At 38.0% G+C, this 21,453-nt stretch overlaps 1 pseudogene; it reads right to left on the bottom strand.

Annotated features, from left to right (window-relative positions):
* Positions 1–14,295: 14,295 nt before the first annotated feature.
* Positions 14,296–17,607, bottom strand: LOC125343205 (annotated as a pseudogene).
* Positions 17,608–21,453: the final 3,846 nt, after the last annotated feature.

Genomic DNA, 21,453 nt, shown 5'->3' with positions numbered 1-21,453 from the left:
TGCTGTTAGACTGAGGCAGAGATTCCTACGAAGGATCCCACTTGAGTCGTCTATTGACTACAGCCCTCTCCAGAGCAAATGAAACCCAAAAGATAGGCCCACTGAGAATTCTGATCCACTAAAGACGTTTATATTCACTGACAGCCTGTTCCTCTATCCCTTTAGATAAAACTTTCAGCACAACAAATACACAGGACTCTGCACTCACACAAGCCCAATTTTGGTTTAATGCTTTGATGTCACCATCATGAAATTGTAAATAATCTTATCTTTTAAAACTTGTTTTATACACTAAGTCCAATAGGACAAATGACATGCATGTGAACAGAAGAGATACACTTTATTTCAAATAGGCTATATCTCTGCTTTTTATTGCTGCCTTGTTGGCACATAAGGGCCTACAGGGCCCCACGAATAGAGTTCTGGTGGACCAGGAAAAGCAAGGAAGTTTATGAGGCAAATTTGTTCATCTTTTCTGATCCAAGAAGGAACACTTAACTTTTTTTTTTTTTGCCAGTCCTGGGTCGTGGACTCAGGGCCTGAGCCTGTCTCTGGCTTCTTTTTGCTCATGGCTAGCACTCTGCCACTTGAGCCACAGAGCCACTTCTGGCCATTTTCTGTATACGTGGTGCTGGGGAATTGAACCAAGGGCTTCATGTAAATGAAGCAAGCACTACTACCACTAGGCCATATCCCCAGCCCAACACTTAACATTTTTAAGATATGGTCTTTCTTTCTTTTATTTATTTATTTGGCCAGTCCTGGGGCTTGGTCTCAGGGCCTGAGCACTGTCCCTGGCTTCGTCTTGCTCAAGGCTAGCACTCTGCCACTTGAGCCACAGCGCCACTTCTGGCCATTTTCTGTATATGTGGTGCTGGGGAATCGAACCCAGGGCCTCATGTATACAAGGCAAGCACTCTTGCCACTAGGCCATATCCCCAGCCCCCGCTTTTTTTTTTTTGCCTGTCCTAGGGCATGGACTCAGGGTCTGAGCACTGTTTCCGGCTTCTTTGCTCAAGGCTCACACTAATATTTGAGCCACAAGGCCACTTACAGCCTTTTCTGTTTATGTGGTGCTGATGAATCGAACCCAGAGCTTCATGCATGCAAGGCAAGCACTCTACCATTAAGCCACATTCCCAGCCTGATGTATGGTCTTTCTTTTTCCTCATGCAACTCTGGACCATGACCCACCTATTTATGTCATATCTGGGATAAAGAACATATTACCACATCCAGTTTTTTCTCTTGAGATGGGATCTTGTCTTTTTTTTTTTTTTTTTTTTTTTTGGTCTGGGCTGGACTTTAACCACAACCCTCCTGATCTCTACCACCTAAATTGCTGGAATTAAGTATGACTCATGTACTCTGCTCACTTGCTTTAAAAAATATTGTCACGGTGATGTACAGAAAGGTTACAGTTATATACATAAGGAAATGAGTATGTTTCTTGTCAAACATTGTTACCCCCTCCCTCGTTTTTCTATAGCTTCTTTTTGAACAAAGTATTCGGCACTTTATTTTCCACTAGACTATGCAAGTTATGTAGTCAGTAATAGTCAGGATATGTAGGATCCAAGAATCCATTGGTCACCCCTTTTCTAGAAGTTTCTCTCACATGGATCCAAGACTTGATCTGTGTGCTCCTAGGTATAGAGTGCCCAAGTGATGGCTGTTGGTACTACTGTAGAAAGATTGAGGAAAGTACTCGTGTGCTGAGACACATTCCACAGGCCATTAGATTACATGGCAAAAAAATAAAAATAAAAACACAGACATTATCCTTTTATTTTTTGTTTCCCTTTTAAAACTTTGAGTAAATTTGGTACCTTGTTCATAATCATATTCCCTACTAGTACTGAGCCTGAGTCTTACTAGGTATTTAATGTTTTTACTAAGTTAGTAAATGAATAGAAGAATAAATTTGAACAGAAAAGTTCTTGTGCTCAGTGGTTTGAAATCTGGAAGAGGCAACCCCAATTAGTAAAAATACTGTGAAATTGAATTTGTTAACCAGTAAAAAAAATAAACAGATAAACAAATACATAAAATATGTTGCTTACAGAGCCAAAGAAATAAAGTACTTAATCCATGTATAAATTTTATGTAGGATTTGGAGGGCAATGATCCCCAACCTTGGACAGAATATTAGAATTAGTTAAGGCAGTCAATGATGGCTTAAGACAAATTTCGGTTTATTACATTCCAGATCAAAGAAAACCAGAACACCTAGAAAGGGGAAGCACATAGTGGTACTTTTATGAAAGCTTCTCAGGTGTATCCCAAGAGAGAGTGCAAGCTGAGAAACACAGGACCACACTGGGTCAGGAAAGATTAGTTAGGAGAAGGCAGGCAAATGGTGATGGAGGTAGCTAGGGTGGAAGGAAAGAATAATAGGAGAAAAGAAGTTGGACTGAAGAGAAAATAAATGTCTTCAATTGTTGAAGCTTCATTGACCTTATTGGTAAAATAGTGTTCATGAAGTGGCTGTAAGGATTAAAAGTGCCTGGTTCATAAGAAACACGTGCAGCTCCTGAAGACGTGTGTGTGTGTGTGTGTGTGTGTGTGTGTGTGTGTGTGTGTGTGTGTAGAAAATCTGATAGTATATCTCTGAGCATTTTCCTAAGAAATCTAGGACATACTGAAGTGGTCCCTCAAGATGGTAGATGTGAAGCATAAGCAAAACTTTCCTCCAGTTCCCAGCACTTGTCTGGCCTCTTCTTGTGTCCCTGTGGTTAGCTTTTTACTATTGCTTTATTTATATCACAGTTTTATTCCTCAATCTAATTTTCAACCCCTCTCCCCTGTTTCAGCCCAGTGTATCTCCTCTCTATTTTTTTTGGGGGGGTGGGTCTGGCATGGGGGTTAAACTCAGGGCCTTAGTGCTGTCCCTGTTTTTTTTTTTTTTTTCTTTCACTCAAGGCTAGCACTCTATCACTTTGAACCACAGCATCACTTCTGATTTTCTGGTGGTTAACTGGAGATAAGAGTCTTACTAACTTTCCTTCCCCAGGCTGGCTTTGAACTGCAATCCTGAGATCTCAGCCTTTGGAGTAGCTAGGACTATAGGCGCAAGCCAATAGCACCTGGCTTTCCTTTTCTTTTCTTTATTTGTTCCAATACTAGGCCTTGAACTCAGGGCCTGATCACTGTCCCTGGCCTCTTTTTGTGCAAGGCTAGCACTGTACCACTTGAGCCACAGTGGTGGCTCCACATACACCACAGTGTATATGTGGTGCTGAGGAATGGAACCCAGGGTTTCATGCATGCTAGGCAAGAATTACCACTAGGCTCCATTCCCAGCCTTCCCTGGCTTTCCTCTTCTATTCTGAGCAGAAAGCAAAGATACTTTTTTCATCAGCATTTTTCAATAGCTCAAAGGACCTTGTCATGCTTCTTTCAGTTAGGAGTTATTCAATGGGCCTTAAGGGTTCCCAAGGGCTTAGGAAGTTAGTCCATATAAACAAGCCTGAGTGAATGGACGCCTCAGAATAATTTTGATCAAATCATTTGATCTTAACTTACTAGGATCCTGAGAGTGAGTTAGACCAGCCAAAATCTGAAGGATGGAGTTGAATGCAGATTTTCTGACAAGCCTACGTAGTAGAAGCAGTAATGAAGAGAGTTTAGGCAGTGTTTGTGAAGTAAAAGATTATGCATTAAAAAATATGAACCAAAAAAAACTTCCAGTCTATAATAGACTTCTGTCTTTTTGTAAAAATACTATGCAACAAAAATACAAGGATAAAAAAAAAACCCCAAAGACAAAATTCAAGTCCCAGTTTCCTTATTTGAAAGTTCAACAGATGATCAAATTTCAGTTCAATGTCACCAAAGCAAATATAAAATAAAAAATAGAGAGATCCTATCTATTCTCTATAGAAGTATGCATAAAAAGGGCTAATATAATCATAATTATAGTATAATTTTTGTTATTCAGTCATCATTATCAAACAAAAGTTGAGTGAAGTAGCAATTTCCCACATTAAGTTCCTGTACATGGTTTTGCGCACTGTATGTGAATTTTTATTTATTTGGGGGTGGTGGTCTTAGGGCCTGGGTGTTGTCCCTGAATGTTTTTTGCTCAAGGCTAGCACTCTACCACTTGAGCCACAGCTTCACTTCCAGCTGTTTTGGTGGTAAAGTAGAGATAAGAGTCTCATAAACTTTCCTGCCTAGGCTGGCTTTGAATTGCCATTCTCAGATCTCAGCCTCCTGAGTAGCTAGGGTTACAGAAATGAGCTACAGATGACTGGCTGTATGTGAAAGTACTCTGTGTGTGTGTGTGTGTGTGTCTGTGTGTGTCTGTGTGTGTGTGCTGGTCCTAGGGCTTGAACTCAGGGCCTGGTCACTGTCCCTGAGCCTCTTTGTGCTCAAGGCTAGCCCTCTACCATTTGAGCCACAGTGCCACTTCTGGCTTTTTCTGAGTAGTTTATTGGAGATAAGAGTCTCATGGACTTTTCTACTTGGGCTGGCTTCGAACTGAGATCCTCAGATCTCAGGCTCCTGAGTAGCTAGGATTACTACACAAATGAGCCACTGGAGCCCAGGTTTATGTGAAAAATTTTTTTTGGCCAGTCCTGGGCCTTGGACTCAGGGCCTGAGCACTGTCCCTGGCTTCTTCCCGCTCAAGGCTAGCACTCTGCCTCTTGAGCCACAGCGCCGCTTCTGGCCGTTTTCTGTATATGTGGTGCTGGGGAATCGAACCTAGGGCCTCGTGTATCCGAGGCAGGCACTCTTGCCACTAGGCTATATCCCCAGCCCCTATGTGAAAATTTTTGATGTCACATATGACTTTGCTTCTTAACTAATCTAGAAAGTACTGCTCTTGGGGTAGGATGCATATCTGAAATATTTCTATACTTTGTTTTAGTAGCATGATGGAATGATCAATCTGACATCAGTGTATTGACAGATATGGAAGACATTTTAAGGCAGTTTCTGCTTTTAACTTTTATCCAAAAAGTACTATGGAATGTTGTATTTTCAATCTTTCATCAGCAGCCAGTTCTAACAATTAATCTTACAAAGTTATAATTTAATTTAAATTACTTTTGGATGAAAACGTTAGATGAAAGTTCATGAATTTCCAGGGAATGAATTTTCTTTTGAAGGGAAATAAGGTTCAGAGTGTTCCATCAGATTTGTAAGGTAATCAGAGGAAACTTTTTGCAGATGTGCAATATTACGATCATTGCCTTAGGTCAAAGATAATTGTTAAATTACAGAATGTGTCATAACAGTCTGTAAAAATTGTTCTCCCAAAGTTCTAACTTTTATTTTGATCCTTAGATGTTGAAAAACATGCTGTACCACATCCTTGCATGGGATAAGGGCAGACCTTATATCACAAATACACTGAAAACACAGGGCAACAAAGTAAAAGTGGCTGCCCAACTCATACCTTTAGAAGTTGGGTTAGTTTGTTACCTTACAGGAGCACAGAATTTACAGAAAACTTCAAATGTTCTCAACAAACTTTCCTTTTGATAATCATTATCTCTAGTATGTAATATCTTATAAGGAACAATCTCAAAGGTAATGCCTTAGGTTTTATATAATCCTTGGATTTCTGCCAGGTCAGCCATGACATTGATAAATTCATCTGACATTATTATTATTATTACTATTGCTGTGGTTGGTGGTGGTGGTGGTCATGGAGCTTGAACTCAGAACTTGGGCACTCTCCCTGAGCTTTTTCACTCAAGGGTAGTGCTCTACCACTTTGAACTCCAGCGCCACTTTTGGTTTTCTTGTGGTTAATTGGAGATAAGAGGCTCACAGACTTTCCGGCCCAGGCTGGCTTTGAACCATGATCTTCAGATCTCAGCCTCTTGAGTAGCCAGGATTACAGGCCTGAGATACTGGTGCCCAGAAAATCTGACATTGTTTTTGCAGCAACACTTGATGAAGCCAACTAAGTTTGTTGATTGACATTCTGGGAATAACTTGTACAGGGTAACTAGTTGCGTATTGTGGTTGCAGTTGAACCATCAGAATATTATTTCCCTACCAATGAAATTCAAATGCCATTTGTTGACAGTGTTTTATCATAGAAAATATTTGTCTTCATAGTTTTATACAGTTAAATGCTAATTGTGTTTGTGAGCAATGAAGTTGAAAAAAGGAAGTTTTACCTTATTATTTCCATCATTTTGGGATTGTGCATATACTAAAATTCTATGATAAAGACATAAGTTTGCAAGGGAAGTCACTTTGCAAGCTTTATGTTTCCTATGAATGAATCTATACATTAGCACACCTATTTCTGTCATTGGAAGGTAATAGAAAAGCTAACCATGTTTGCCATCAGATTCACCCACCATTTTGAAGCAAAGATTTTTCTTGTTTCTTTTACCTTCAAACACAACTCTGTGTAAATATTTAGTCTTAGCAAATTGAAGGACTGCTTCACAGGAAGCCTACAAACCACTAAGGTTTTTATGTGAAACACTGAAAATCGGCTGGGTGTGATGCTGCACTACCATAATTCTGGCACTCTGGAGGATGAGGGAGGAGGATTTTGAGTTTGAAGCCAGTCTCAACTACATAATAAGGCTTGGAATAAAAAAATTCTCTTTCTTTCAGAAATAGTTTTTTGGCTTTGTACTTATTTCTTTATCTTTAGTTTGCAATTGCCTCTTATACTTTGATATTTTCTATTGCTTCTTTTAGCTAGAAAATCTCTAGAAGTAATGCAGTCAGTTTAAATGTGTTACCATCTGGTATCTGAAACTTGATCACACTCTGAAAGAAAATAGTTCTGAATAAAACTAGCACAAACTCTTTTGGTCCCACTTAGGTTAGCATCATTTAGTTTATAGCTGATGCTGCAAACTAAAATGGTGTGTTTATCTTGATAGGAACAAGTCTAGTCAAGCTTATGTGAAGATTGTAATTCAGGGTTACAATAAATACTAAAGAATTTTCTTGCTTTATAAATTGCTTTTTATATAAATTAAAATTACTTTAAAAATTAAAAAAATCATCAAAATTAATAAAAGCCCAAATTATCTAATTTATATACTTGACAAAGCAATCCTAAACACGACATCTAGTATTCTGTGTGTTCCTACTGTGCATGTCTTGCATATAATTTGCACCATAGGTGACTTAACAGTCAAGTTCAAGTTCAGCAACATTCAAACTAATCCATGCTCTGTGCAATGACACAAGTCCATGAATTTATTTTATTGAATATCGCAACAATGTCAAATGGTTATAAGGTTTGTAAATGATTACTTTCTTTTGCCAGTCCTGGGGCTGGGGCTTGAACTCAGGATATGGGTGCTGTGCCTGAGCATTTTTGCTCAAGGCTACCACTTGAGCCACAGTTCTACTTCTGGCTTTTTTGGTGGTGAATTACAGATGATAGTCTCATACACTTTCCTGCCTGGATGGCTCTGAACTGTGATCTTAAGATCTCAGCCTCCTGAGGAGCTAGGATTACAGGTGTGAGCCACTGTTGTCTGGCTTCCAAATGCTTACTTTTAATTTTACTTACCTGGATCAGTAAATTAGAGTTTATAGAGCAACAGTGATCTGAAAGTCATTGTTTCAAATGACAAGATTTAGGGGCTGGGAATATGGCTTTGTGGTAAAGTGCTTGTCTCATATACATGAAGCCCTGGGTTCGATTCCTCAGCACCACATATATAGAAAAAGCCAGAAGTGGTGCTGTGGCTCAGGTGATAAGAGTGCTAGCCTTGAGCAAAAAGAAGCCAGGGACAGTGCTCAGGCCCTGAGTTCAAGCCCAGGACTGGCAAAAAGCCAAAACCAAACAAACAACATGACAAGATTTGAGGTTTAGAGAGATTTGATTTGCAACCTAAATTTTATTATTTACCATCCATGTTACCATAAACAAATTTTACAATCTCCTTTTCTTTAAAATGATGAAAACACTTTATGTACATGTCAAAGAGTTGTCAGACAGATGAAATAAAACATCTGTACATTTAATCATTAAAGAAATAATTGAACTAGTATATGCAAGAAGCTATTCTAAGATCTTGAAGCTAAATCAATGAAGAAAACAATGACCACATAATAACAACAAAAGAAGACAAGAAAATAAGTGGATTATAAAGTATGTGAAAAGGTAATTAAGAATTAGGCACTGGTAGCTCATACCTGTAATCCTACCTACCAAAGAGGCTGAGAACTGGAGGTTAGAGGTTCAAAGCCAACATAGGTAGACAAAACTGTGAGACCCTATCTCTAGTTAACTAGCAAAAAGCCTAGCCAGAATGGTTCAAGTGGTACATTTGCTAGCCACGCCAGTTTAAGGCTTCTGAGTTCAAAACCTAGGGCAGGCACAAAAAGCAGATAATTAAATTTTAAAGAAGCAAAATACATGGTTAAGTTTGGTAAGAGGAATCTAGAGTGGTAAAACATGAGGTAGGGTATAGGTTACAGTTTTAAGAGTGATAAAAAACACACACACACAAAAAAAAAACAACCCACAATTTGATCATGTAAGCCGGGCCACCAATAGAGAAGTCAGTTAATAAAAGATGCCTTTTTGGTCATTTTTAGCTCACCATTATTAGTTGGTATTGCCACTCTGGACATTAATATGACCTTATTTTTTGAGGGGGCGGGCTTGTAAAAATAAACATGTGGACATCAGTATGCACACTCTCATACACACTTGCATACACAGATACCTACTCATAGGCTACAGAATTTTTATTTGAATTCATCCAGCTCCCTCTAGCGCACAACTTCAATTTGCATTCATGATCACTAAGTGGGAGGTAGATTGACTGTGGAGTCAAATAGGATGAAATGAGAAGTTCACAAATTCGCTTTTGTTGATTCACAAAGGAACTGTCAAAAGGCTAAGAACAGCTTTTTATTCCATCCCAGTTCTCTGTGTGTCCAGCTTGATGTTTTTTTTTCCCCTGTGTTACTTTGTAAAAATGTCACTGTCTTTTTTGATCCTGCAAGATGAATTGTATTTGGCAGCAGCCATGGAAGAAAGTATATCAGACAAGTGAGAACTGATGTCATCAACTAACCTTCACAGTTTATATTTGTTGAACATTCAACCGACCTCACTACCTTCTAAAGAATAACCTACTCCTATGAAATTGTGCACACAGCATGATAAAAAGCTTTCATTAAAAAAAAACTTTCTTCAACAATCTGTATTGAAAAAAATCTGTATTGATGTCTACAGAGGGAAAAAACACAGATATTTTAAAGTGGAAAGATTATAGATATTTTCTGATTTTCTACAATTAGTGTATACTTTGCATAATAATTATAAACAGACTGTAAATGTATCTTTAGAAAAGACTGAAAATAATCTTAGGGAGACAAGGGCTTTTGCTCTTTTATTCTTTCCTTTTTATCCCAAGGGAGGTAGAAGGGAAGAATTTATTGGTTTGAGGATTGTTAGTTTGAGTGTTTCTCTTTTGGATTTTATCTCCATATTCTCTAAAAAATCTCATGTGAATTTACTATCCAACGGCTTTGCTCTTTTATTATTAGACCACACTCCTCTAAACTTGGCCAGAAATCAAAGGCCATCCAGATAAGAATCTCCACAATGTGCATTTTCAGAGCAAGTCAGAAGCTGCTTTGTTTTAGCACTCAAAGAAAGCTTTTGTATTTTCAATTTCAAGTGCGCTGCAGTAAACCAACAGTCTATATAGATTATACAAAAGGGTTATGTGTTGGTTTGAGCAAGTTTCTAGGGGGAAAAATCACTATTGAAGAATAGCAAGTATTTAAACAATGAACAGACAGCTGCCAGTCCATTAGATTCTTCCAAAGGGCCAATTCCTGCTCTTTTCAATTTCACTGTGGTCTATAGATACAACTCTTGATGGCTGAGCTGGTGGGGATGGGCTCTGTTCCAATAGTACCTGAACTTTTCAGAGCAATATCTTTTAGCAAAGGACTCTCACACAAAGCTCTTTATAAGGAAGAGAAACAGTGCAGCCTGGAAAAGGACAAGAAGGAAATATATACTTACTTCAAGTTCCAGATCGCCCATTTAAGGATGTGAAGAGTTAGAACTAAAAGCTTGGAGCTCTTGATTTACACCATATTCTTGAAGCCATTCTCAGAAAATTTGGGATCCATCTTTAGCTGAAGTTTAATCCAAACAGTAAAACCTCACAGTTTGCTAAATTAAGTCCTAATTTAATGATGGATGGAGGTCTTTTAAAAATACCTTTCTGGTGATAGGCTTAAAGAAGCAACATGAAAGCATATTTTCTGCTTCTGTTTCTGCTTCAGGCAACTACAATCCTTTTAATTTTCTTTTTACTGGAATGAAATGTTCATAACCATTAGCCCTTGAAAACAGCCTGGGGGACTGGTCCAGGATTTCAGAGGAGGAGAGCAAAAAGTCATAGGTGAAGACAAGCCTTTGATTTTTTTTTGTTTTGATCAAGGTTTTTCCTGACCTTTGATTTGATTCTCTACTGAATTGCTCCTTCTCTTAAGATGTCTTCATTTGGGACCTCTGGTTTCGATTGTTGACTGATACATACACCTTTGGGCTCTGCCTGTCTACTTGCCTTTGAGGGCAATGTTCATCCTGACTGCATTTTCTCAGACCGGTCAAATATTGGTTGTTTACTCAGTTCTTAGCTCCATTCCCTTTCCTCTCTCCTAATCCTTACTAACTACATCTCTGCTTTCTTATATACAGCTTTAAACTTGCAGCTATCTCTACCTAGACTGAACCTAAATAAGTTATTCCACCACCAATTGGATTGAACTGAGTACTCAGTTCCACCAAATAAACACTAAATTTGGTATAAATTTAGTAGGTAATATTTTTCTGTTTATAGTATTTTTTTATTTTTTAAGGGCTTCTTCCTGGTGCTGGTGGCACACACATGTAATCCTAGCTACTCAGGAGGCTGAGATTTGAAGATTGTCAAAGCCAGCTGGAGCAGGAGAGTCTGTGAGATTCTTATCTCCAATTAATCACCCCCCAAAATAGAAGTGAAGCTATGGCTCAGTGGTAGAACACTAGCCTTGAGCAAAATAGCTCAGGAACTGTGCCCTGGGTTCAAGCTCCATGACTAGCACCAAAAAAAAAAAAAAAAAAAGAAAAGGGTGGAGGGTTGAATTCAGTATATCAGTTTATGAGTACAATGCATATCGATTGATGTCATCTTATTCCACCATTTCCCCTCTGGAAATGAGCACGTCTAAATTTTATAACATAAGGGATTATAGTTTGAACTCAAAACTAAAAGAGGCCTCCTCATTTGATTAGATCCAAGTGGATGGTGATGGGCTATTCTTCTGTGGGTTTGTGTGCAATTCTGGGTATAGAATGCAGTGCTTCTCACATACTAGGGAAATGCTCTACAACTAAACTATGCCCCAGCCCAGGGACAAATTTAATATAGATAGCAAGGCACGCTTACAGTTGATGCCATGAGGATCTTGGAAAATACTATTCATTACCCCAAACTCTCCATTTAAAACTAAATGTACATATTCTATTCCATTTCTTAGGCTCTTTTATTTCAGGGTGGGTATAATCACCTTGAGACTGGGCATGTCTCACTCATCTTTGTACCTTTCACTATACCTGGCATGAAACTTGGGGCCCAGTAAATCCCCTAACAATCATTGGATTGAGTTAAATTCATGATTAAAGAAGAAAATTGCTTACATTGAAAACTACAGATAATTGTATTTTAATGTAGTAATAAAGATGGAGGATGTGGGCAATAGTGGAAGTAAAGCAAAAGAACTTGAGGGGATATTTTAACCACTATGAATAGATTGATGTCACGATGCTTTGACTAATGGGTAAGAAAATGGATTCAGCATTTGGACAATCACTTATAAAGTAAAATCCATTTCTAAATAAACACAGTGGAATATTTTTACCAAAAAAGTCCCAAAGCATTGGATTGCAAAATTACATTGAAAGATTCATTAAATCTACCTAATTCATCCAAAATGAGATGAGCCGTACAGTGATTTCATCTGGACATGGAGGCAGCAAGATTCTTCTGTATCAGACATAAACATTCAAGCCAATGAGAAAAATGCAAACACTGTGAAACATTCCCTATGTATCATCAGAATATAGAGCAACTCACTTTTGAAAATTGCTGAACAAAGTCTGAAGTACTACTGCTGTCAAAATGCTGACATTGATTTTATTCATTCCTTGAGATCTAAATTGGGAAATCAAAATAGATCAGATTGAGCACAGGTCTTTATGATATACTATAATAAAAGACAATATAAGGCTAGGACTAGAGCCTATATTGCCTAATGGGAGATTTTGAAAGATGGAATTTGCTGATTCTGGGATGGAGGGCTGAGCTACGATTATCAGAATGAGCTTTGTTCCGCTATCTAAGTGATTTATTACTCATGCTGCCAATTCGCAAATCATTGTCATGCCACTCAGACAAAGAAACCTTACTTTGTACAGAATAAATAAGGAAAAGGAAACACCTAAACCTACATAATTATGTGCAAATAACTAAAGAGAAAACCAATTTGCTATCAAATGTTTTTTTTTATCTTCACTTAAAAAAATACAGATGCACAAAGAAGCAGTTCTTCCCTGTGGTTATACATAAAAGCAAAGTTGCTAAAAACTTAAAGAGATTAGCTTTCATAGAGAAATATGTTTATAGAGAAAATAGAGATGCTGAAATGGAATTCAAGAGTCTGGAATCATCTGGTATTTCTCTTTCCCTTGTCAGAGGACTGCTCCATTAATTAATGCACGCTCCCAAGAGTTGGCAAACTGAATCATTGGCAAAATCCATCACCTGTTTTTGTGTTTCTTTGTACTTGCCAAGAATGTGCTTGATATTTATAGATGTATGCAAAATATTTGTTAAAGAATGATATTTCATGGTAAACAAAAATTATATGAAATTTAAGGTTTTATTTGAACACAGCAACACTCATGAATTATAGATTGTTTATTGCTGATTCCATACTAAAATAGCCAAGTTGAATTTTTGTGAGTGAAAACATGGCCTACACAGCTTAAAATGCTTAGTATTTGGCCCTTTATAAATTTTTGGCAGTCCCTGTATTATATCATTAATGACATCTTTATACTCAGAAAGAGTACATGACCAAATATATTTAGAAACACACTAGCATTTCATGCAACTTTATATCTATCTAAAGAACAAATACTCGACTATGCAGAGATGCAGGCATACTTCAATGCATGCACAAATGGAATACCTACAGATGACCTATTGGGACAGCTAATTCATGGATGCTTTCAAAAGAAGGGTGAATTCATGAAAAGAGATCAGCATTTGAAACAGATTCCTGGTAGGTTTTCTCTGTGGAATAGATAGTCAAAATAGATTTGACTGTCCTTATTTCATAAAATTCTAGAACCACACAGCAGGAAGTAAGACTACTATTAGATCTTTGCAAATTTATTTCTTATTATTTCTTTTTCTTTCTAAAAGAAGATTTATTCATTGAGTTTCAGTTAGTGCAATACATCTAAAGGGAAATCACAATAAAATAAAATATAAGGACATAAGAACTCAGAATTTCAAACACCAAGACCAAATCTTAAAATCCTAGTAATGCATTTCAAAAATTCTCCATTAACTCAAAAAACCTACCCAAACAAACTTAAACTCAATTTGCCTTATAAGTTATCAAATGAAAGTAGAATTATCAAAAAAAGTAGAATTATCAAAGATGCCAAATGTTTCACTTTTAATTTAAGACACAGCTTCTATATTGAGCTTTACAAAAAAGCATGTGTTTCAACATGCATGCAAACAATGTTCAAGGTAGTGTTGTATAAGGGAAACATTTAACATAATTCAACTGCTTTAACCTAAATATACTTTCTACTTAAGTACACCCTATGATATAATCAACTCAAGAAAAGCTGAAGTTTGCTTAACAGTTACTAATTTACTCTGCTTTACTGTTACCTCTTAGATTACTACTTTGTTGAAAAAAAAAAAAACCTGAACCTCACCAGGTGCTAGTAGCTCATATCTGTAATCCTAGCTACTCAGGAGGCTGAGATCTGCAGATTTCAGTTCAAGTCCAGCCCAGGCAGCTAAATCCAAGAGACTCTGAACTGCAATTAACTAGCAAAAGACAGAACTGGGGGTGTGGCTCAAGTGATAGATCACAAGCTTTGAGTTAGAAAGTCAAATGAAAATAGAAGGCCCTGAATTCAAGTTCAAGTATTGGCATGTACACATGTGTATGCATGTGTGTACACACACACATACTGAACTCCAGGTCTTTACAATAATCCCAGTTTTACCTATAGAGAAGTCACATTTCCCGTCTAGATTAAAAGTGATCAGCATTCATACTAGACATGTTAGAGACCCCCATTCCATTCACATCCACAGCTGTATGATTTCCATTGCTGTAGTAGCTGCTATTGCAGCTCCGTGACAACTTAGGCAATCATTGGAGTTTTTCTGTAAAACTTGGTCATATCCACTCTTGCTGTCCTAGCACCATAACTGCACTAGTGTGAAAAGGTCATATCTCCCATCACTTAGTTACTATAAGCACCACTGCATGCTCCTGTTGTAGAGCTCAGGAAGAGTTCGACCTATAAGTGTTGCCTATTGGCTTCTTGACATAGCTGCCACAGCATCATCATGAGTTGTCTACCTCCCCAGTTATTTGACCATCAGGATCAATCTCAATGTGTACTCTTATGAGGTTGAGTGGTTTTACGTGTAAATATAAATGTCATTCTCAATAGCTCTATAAAGTGATCCCTGATGTGTCACAGTGTCCCACTGTGCTCCAGAAAGTAGCACCACCATCCCCATATCTGTGTTCAAACATTTCTGAGAAATAAGAATTGAGGTATCTTCCAAATCTATCTGACCCATATTCATAGACATTATAATAGACACGATGAAGATCATATCTCCTATAGTCCCCCCACCACACTTAAACAGAACATGTCACCTTCTCAAAGCCATCTCCTCTGCCACTGTTTTATTCCATCTGCCAGCTCCAGGTCTGTCATAAGGACCCGGCCACAGCATGGTCATATGTGTTCAGTGTAGCTCATAATGAGTGCAACTGCTCTTAATGATTTTGATATACCTGGTGCCTAATTCTTTCCTTGTGTTTTATTAGAGCCACTTCAGCTATTTCCTATAAAGAACATTGCACAGGGGCTGGGAATATGGCCTAGTGCTCGCCTCATATACATGAAGCCCTGGATTCGATTCCTCAGCACCACATATATAGATAAAAGCCAGAAGTGGCGCTGTGGCTCAAGTGGCAGAGTGCTAGCCTTGAGCAAAAAGAAGCCAGGGACAGTGCTCAGGCCCTGAGTCCAAGCCCCAGGACTGGCAACAAAAACAAAACAAATAAAACAACATTGCACAAAGGCCTCCCTTGTATTCCTACCTTGAAAGTCCACTGACAACGTTATCTCATTTGGCATGATTTCCAATCCTGATAAAAACTGAACATTTTCTTCCTTGCTATATCCAAAGAGGACTTCTCTAAGCCATACAAAGCCACCATTGGCTATATAAGAACTATTTGGATCAATAAACTTCAATGCTCAATACATTTCAACATTGTATCAATTGAGTACTTCAGTGTACCTATATCCCATGGTTTTTATTTTCAAGGTCAATTTACTTCATCTTTGGTTTTCAGTAATACTGGAGTTTGAACTTAGTTGTTTACTTGCTACTCTGGCACTCTACCACTGGAGGTATGCTTCCTACTCGGTTTCTTTGCTTGCTATTTTGCTGCACTTCTTAAGCCAAGCAAGACCAGGACAAGCACTGGATATCCACCATGAATCGCTCTCTATCTTCAGGATCTAACATCATTGCTTCTTTGAGGATCCTGGCATCCAAATAGGCTGCATATATGACTTCAGAATGACTGAGCAGAAATACAAATGTAAATGTATTGGATGCCACAATTATCAATGAAAAGCATACGCTATTTTAGAAATTGAAAACATTTAAAAATGTTTGTAGGCAACATCCTCTCACTGTCATACCCTAGAATACATATAAAAATGCAATTTTCTGAATACTTGAAAACTGAGCCATAGAGGAAATAGAGTACACATATGAAACTATATTGTTGAATTTGCTGGTTATGGCTTTCTCACTTTTAGATAACTCTGGTGTAAATGCAATCCTGTCCTTTAAACACTCACAAAATGATGTGTGAAAAATATGCAGTCAGTACTCAGTACCTTTGGGTGATTGGTTCTAGGCCCCCTGTGAGTACCAAAGGCTATGGACGTTTAAGTCCCTTATAGGCAATGTCATAGTATTTGCAAATAAGTTGGGCATATATACTCCTGTATACTTTAATTCTTACTCTCCAGATAAAATACCTAAGAAAACATACGTGTTATATAAACAGTTGTTATACTCTGTTCTTTAGGGATCAATGAAAGAAAGATGCTATTCATGTTCAATATAGACACAATTATATTTTCTTTAAATTTTTTTTTTTTGGCCAGTCCTGGGCCTTGGACTCAGGGCCTGAGCACTGTCCCTGGCTTCTTCCCGCTCAAGGCTAGCACTCTGCCACTTGAGCCACAGCGCCACTTCTGGCCGTTTTCTGTATATGTGGTGCTGGGGAATCGAACCTAGGGCCTCGTGTATCCGAGGCAGGCACTCTTGCCACTAGGCTATATTCCCAGCCCCTCTTTAAATATTTTTGATCAATAGTTGGTTGAATCAAGAAAAGCTTCTTCAGATACTTTCAACAACAATACTCATCATGTTCATATACTGAAGTGGAAAGGCTAGTGCAAAGGTGGAGACTGAAGGTCTAAGAAAAAGAGAAGAGTAATTTCGAGAATAAAGTTCTCCAAGAAATGGATAGCCACCTATGATAGAAGGTCCCAGAACTGGGCAGGGACAAGAGTAGCTCCTGAAACTTTCCCAACAGTTGAGAATTCGTTGTCCTCCACAACCTGTGGACTCATCTGATATATTGCTTGTAACCAGCCAAGCATTGTATTTCTTTTCATGAGTTTACTTTTTAAATTTAGCTTACAAAATTGTAGGTGTTTATCAGGCATAACATAATATCTTGAACTACATATACATGGTGGGATGGTCAAATCGAAGATTTCAAATTTAGTCTGGCATTGTCTTCTGGCATAGTGATTTGATAAACATAAATAAATTTGCTATTGGATAGAAAGCCATTGGTTACAAGCAGGATCTTGGATTAAGACTTCCCTGTAAATTATCTTTCACAGAAACACAAATGCATTTTAAAAAACTGTACTTTTGGTAGGGATAACCTTAAGAATCAAAACAACTACTACATGGATGTAATACATATGTGAGCAGATGATATGGAAAACTCACTTTATTCACTGGAATTTTGTGTCAGCATACTGTAAACTCACTGTAAGAGCCAGTTACATAAAAGGCAAAGTAACGATGGGAAATAAGGAAAAGAAGTATAGTATCCTGTTTATAGGAGGCTGCTGTCTGGACAGAGCATTCTTCAGCCACCAGTTTTATGTCTTATTCTGAAAGAGGTCATAGATATTGACCATCTCTACTTATATGCTGTTTGAAAGGTAATTTTTCTGAAAGAGAATATAGTTCCCTACCTCTTGAATCTGGACTTGGCCATTGGACTATCATAAGCAGAATCTTAAAGAGCCTCTTGTCTGTAGAATTTGCTTTCTTTTTATGCTCTTTGCAACCCTATGTTGACCTTGTGAAGTCCAGGCTATCCAAATGGTCTCCATGGGACAGAAACAACACCATTTCAGCTGTGGCTCCTTAGATTACCCATCCTGCCAACTACCAGACATGTGAGACCATACCAGGAGAAATAATAAATGTTTGTATTGTAAGCTACTACATTTTTGAGTGGCTTGTTATGAAGTAAATGTTAGACTGTGTAGTGGGAACTAAATTGTTCCTGCATTGGAAGTCCAATCATATTGCTCTTGCCTAGAACTTGCCTATCTGCGAGGGCCATTACATACAAGTTCAGTGAAGTTGCTAGTTGTAAAGTTATGCTTATTCTTGGGATTTGTTAATGGAACCAAGGATTACTCCAGATAACATGGGATCATAGAAAGCCACAGGGAACTTTTATTGTCTAGAACTCACTTTTTTTTTTTTTTTTTGGCCAGTCCTGGGCCTTGGACTCAGGGCCTGAGCACTGTCCCTGGCTTCCTTTTGGCTCAAGGTTAGCACTCTGCCACTTGAGCCACAGCGCCCCCTCTGGCCGTTTTTTTTCTTTTTTCTTTTTTTTTTCCAAATTTTTATTATCAAACTGATATACAGAGAGGTTACAGTTTCATACGTTAGGCATTGGATACATTTCTTGTACTGTTTGTTACCTTGTCCCTCATACCCCTCCCCCCTCCCCCTTACCTTTTCCCCCCTGAGGTGTTTAGTTCACTTATACCAAACAGTTTTGCAAGTATTGCTTTTGTATTTGTTTGTCTTTTTTTACCCTGTGTCTCTCGATTTTGGTATTCCCTTTCAATTTCCTAGTTCCAATACCAGTATACACGGTTTCCAATATACTCAGATAAGATTACAGAGATAGTGTAGGTACAACCACAGGAAGGTGATACAAGGACATCAATAATAGAAGCTACAGATACACATGGGACGTTGAAAGTAGTTACAACTGTGATATAACAATTGTCTCCATAACATGGAGTTCATTTCACTTAGCATCATCTTAGATGTTCATAAGGGTATAGCTATTGGGCCTTGTGATGCTCTGCTATGACTTGCCTAAACCTGTACTAATTATTCCCAATAAGGGAGACTTCTGGCCGTTTTCTGTACATGTGGTGCTGGGGAATCGAACCCAGGGCCTCATGTATACGAGGCAAGCTCTCTCGCCACTAGGCCATATCCCCAGCCCCTAGAACTCACTTTTTTAAAGGGGCTTCTAATTTTGGAATCCCTTGGGAATGTGGAAGTCTGCTGAAATGCCTCTATTACTCCACAGTCTGGGGGTTTTTTTTTGGGGGGGGGCATTTATATTAAACCTATCTCCCGAATTTGTTCTAGCTCCAGTGAGAATTCATGGACTACTGAAGCATGAAAGGCAAAGAATGGGATAAAGGACATGATAGGTTCAGGTGATAGGATGGTGTCATGTAGATAGCACTCACAAAGAGGGGGTTTGACACTCTTCAGAGGACAGGGAATTTCCTGAGGGCTAAGATAGATTTGGCCACAAGTTAGCCCCATCTCTCTAACATAATATATTTTCACTTTTCTGGGTCTCAATTTCTGAATCTGTAAAGTAGGGAGAAGTGGGCTAGATGATGTTTATTATTTCTTTAGGTTTAAATGTCTTTGAGGATTATTTAGATCCATATATTACTCTATACATAAATCAGATCAACTTAAAATTGATCAAAGAACTTTGCTGTAAGACCTGAAATTACCAGAAGAAAGCATAGAGGAAATGAGGAAATACTTCAAGATCCAGGCATAGGCAATGCTATCCTGAATAGGATACCAATTGCTCAGGGAATAATAAGAACCAACAAATATGACTGTATGAAATTAAAAGGCTTCTGCAGGAAGTGGAACTGTGGATGAAAGTGGTAGAGCACTAGACTTGAGCAAAAATTCCCAGGGACAGTGCCCAGGCCCAGAGTTCAAGACTCACAACGACTACCACCACCAACAAAAAGCTTCTGCAAAGGAAACAATGACCATTTTACTGAATGCTAGCTATTTATCTAACAGGGGATTAATATTCAGAATATATAAAGAACTCGAAAATTGAACACCAAAAGAAAAAATAGCCCAGTCAATAAGTGAGTTGAAGAGACACTGGTTAAAAGAAGAGGTGCAATGGCCTCTCGATATATGAAATGAAAAGTTCAACATCTTTAGACACCATGAACTGCAAATCAAAATGGCACTGAGATTCTATCTCACCACAATCACTATGGTTATCATCAAGAATATAAGTAACAACTGTAGATTAGTGGGGCCTAGGAAATCTTATATAGTGTTGGGGAGAATAGAAGTTAGTTTAGCCACTATGGAAATCTCTATGGACAGTCTTCAAAAATTAAAAGTGGAACCAATGTATGATTGTAATATGCTACTAAGAAAGTATCAAATTCAGCATACAATAAAGACTCCTGCATATTCTTTAAAAAATTACAATAGCCAACTCATAGCTGTAGCTTGTGTGCCTATTAGTAGATGACTAGATAAAGAAAATATGGTACACATACACAATGGAGCTTTATTTTGTCATAGACAGAAATGAGGTTGGCATTAGTGGGAAATGGATGGATCCAAAAGTTATTGTGTTATGTGAAATAAGCTCGTCTTACAAATACTGGTATAATATGTTTATTCTCATGTGTGGATACTTGATGGGGGATAGAAAATATGAAAATAAAAAGGACTCAGTAATGTAGAAGAGAAATTGGGGGTGGACAATAAGAATGGGAGAAAAAGGTGAATATGATCAAAGCATATTACATGCATGTACAGAAGTGTCATAATGAAACTCCTTACTTTATATAATTAGTATGTACTAATTAAAACAGACTGTGGAGAGAAATTGTTGAAGATATAGGCAATGGAAGCTTAAGGAGCCTGGAAAAGGGTTTAATTCATTATCCTCCCTCTCAAATGCTCTTCTGTCTGTGGAAGACCAGCATCTCCCCAACCTCTGTAACCAGCTTCCTTTTCTGACTCCATGGCTCTTAATAGAAGCTTCTGAATACCTAACGTGGTATATGTTATTCAATATGTCAGGCTATGTAATGCAATTTTAACTTGGGTGAATATTTAATATTATATAATTATACACTCAGCTCTTACCTATTTTATTTTGTACTAAGAATGAAGCATTTGTCTTTTCCAGTATGCAAAAAAAAATAGGGTCTTGTTTTTCAAATCATTTTCCGTGTCTACTATTATCACCTTAGTCTTACTGGATTTGACAAGCAGTGAGGTAGACTTCAGCCAGAGAAACGTTCTAGGGAAAAATAGGGAAGTAAAGATACTACTCTCCTTTTGGTAGCCAATATCCTCTATATGGTCACAAATAGCACTGCTTCCTGACATCCATTCCACATAACTAGGTTTCCAAGTCTCAGTTCAGTTAACAACATCATCAATTGCCTTTATGGCATTCTTTTTCTGAAGTCTTCGGTGTGCCTATTTATATATCTTTCCTTCCTAGAGTGTCCTCACCCAAAAGACATCCCTCTGGCACCCTATTTAGTTCTTGGCTAGATCCAAAATGAAGTAGCCCCTAGTCTTGCCCTACCGTCCGTGAACAAAGATGATAATCTAATTTCAGAGGATGCATCTTCTCTCCTCCCCAGAGTACAAAAAAAGTATTTCTTCCTAATAAAGTTAACAGGAATATTGTTGTTTTAGAGTTTACTGACAGGCTGAAGATTTATCCTCTCCACTCTTTCTCTTGACTTGTAAGAGAATTGCAGACCTGGAATCTGCAGTGCCT

This window comes from Perognathus longimembris, chromosome 28, assembly GCF_023159225.1.
Source record: "Perognathus longimembris pacificus isolate PPM17 chromosome 28, ASM2315922v1, whole genome shotgun sequence".
NCBI classification, from domain to species: Eukaryota; Metazoa; Chordata; class Mammalia; order Rodentia; family Heteromyidae; genus Perognathus; species Perognathus longimembris.
Note: the sequence above shows the minus strand (reverse complement) of the source record. Positions and strands in the feature narration are given on the sequence as shown.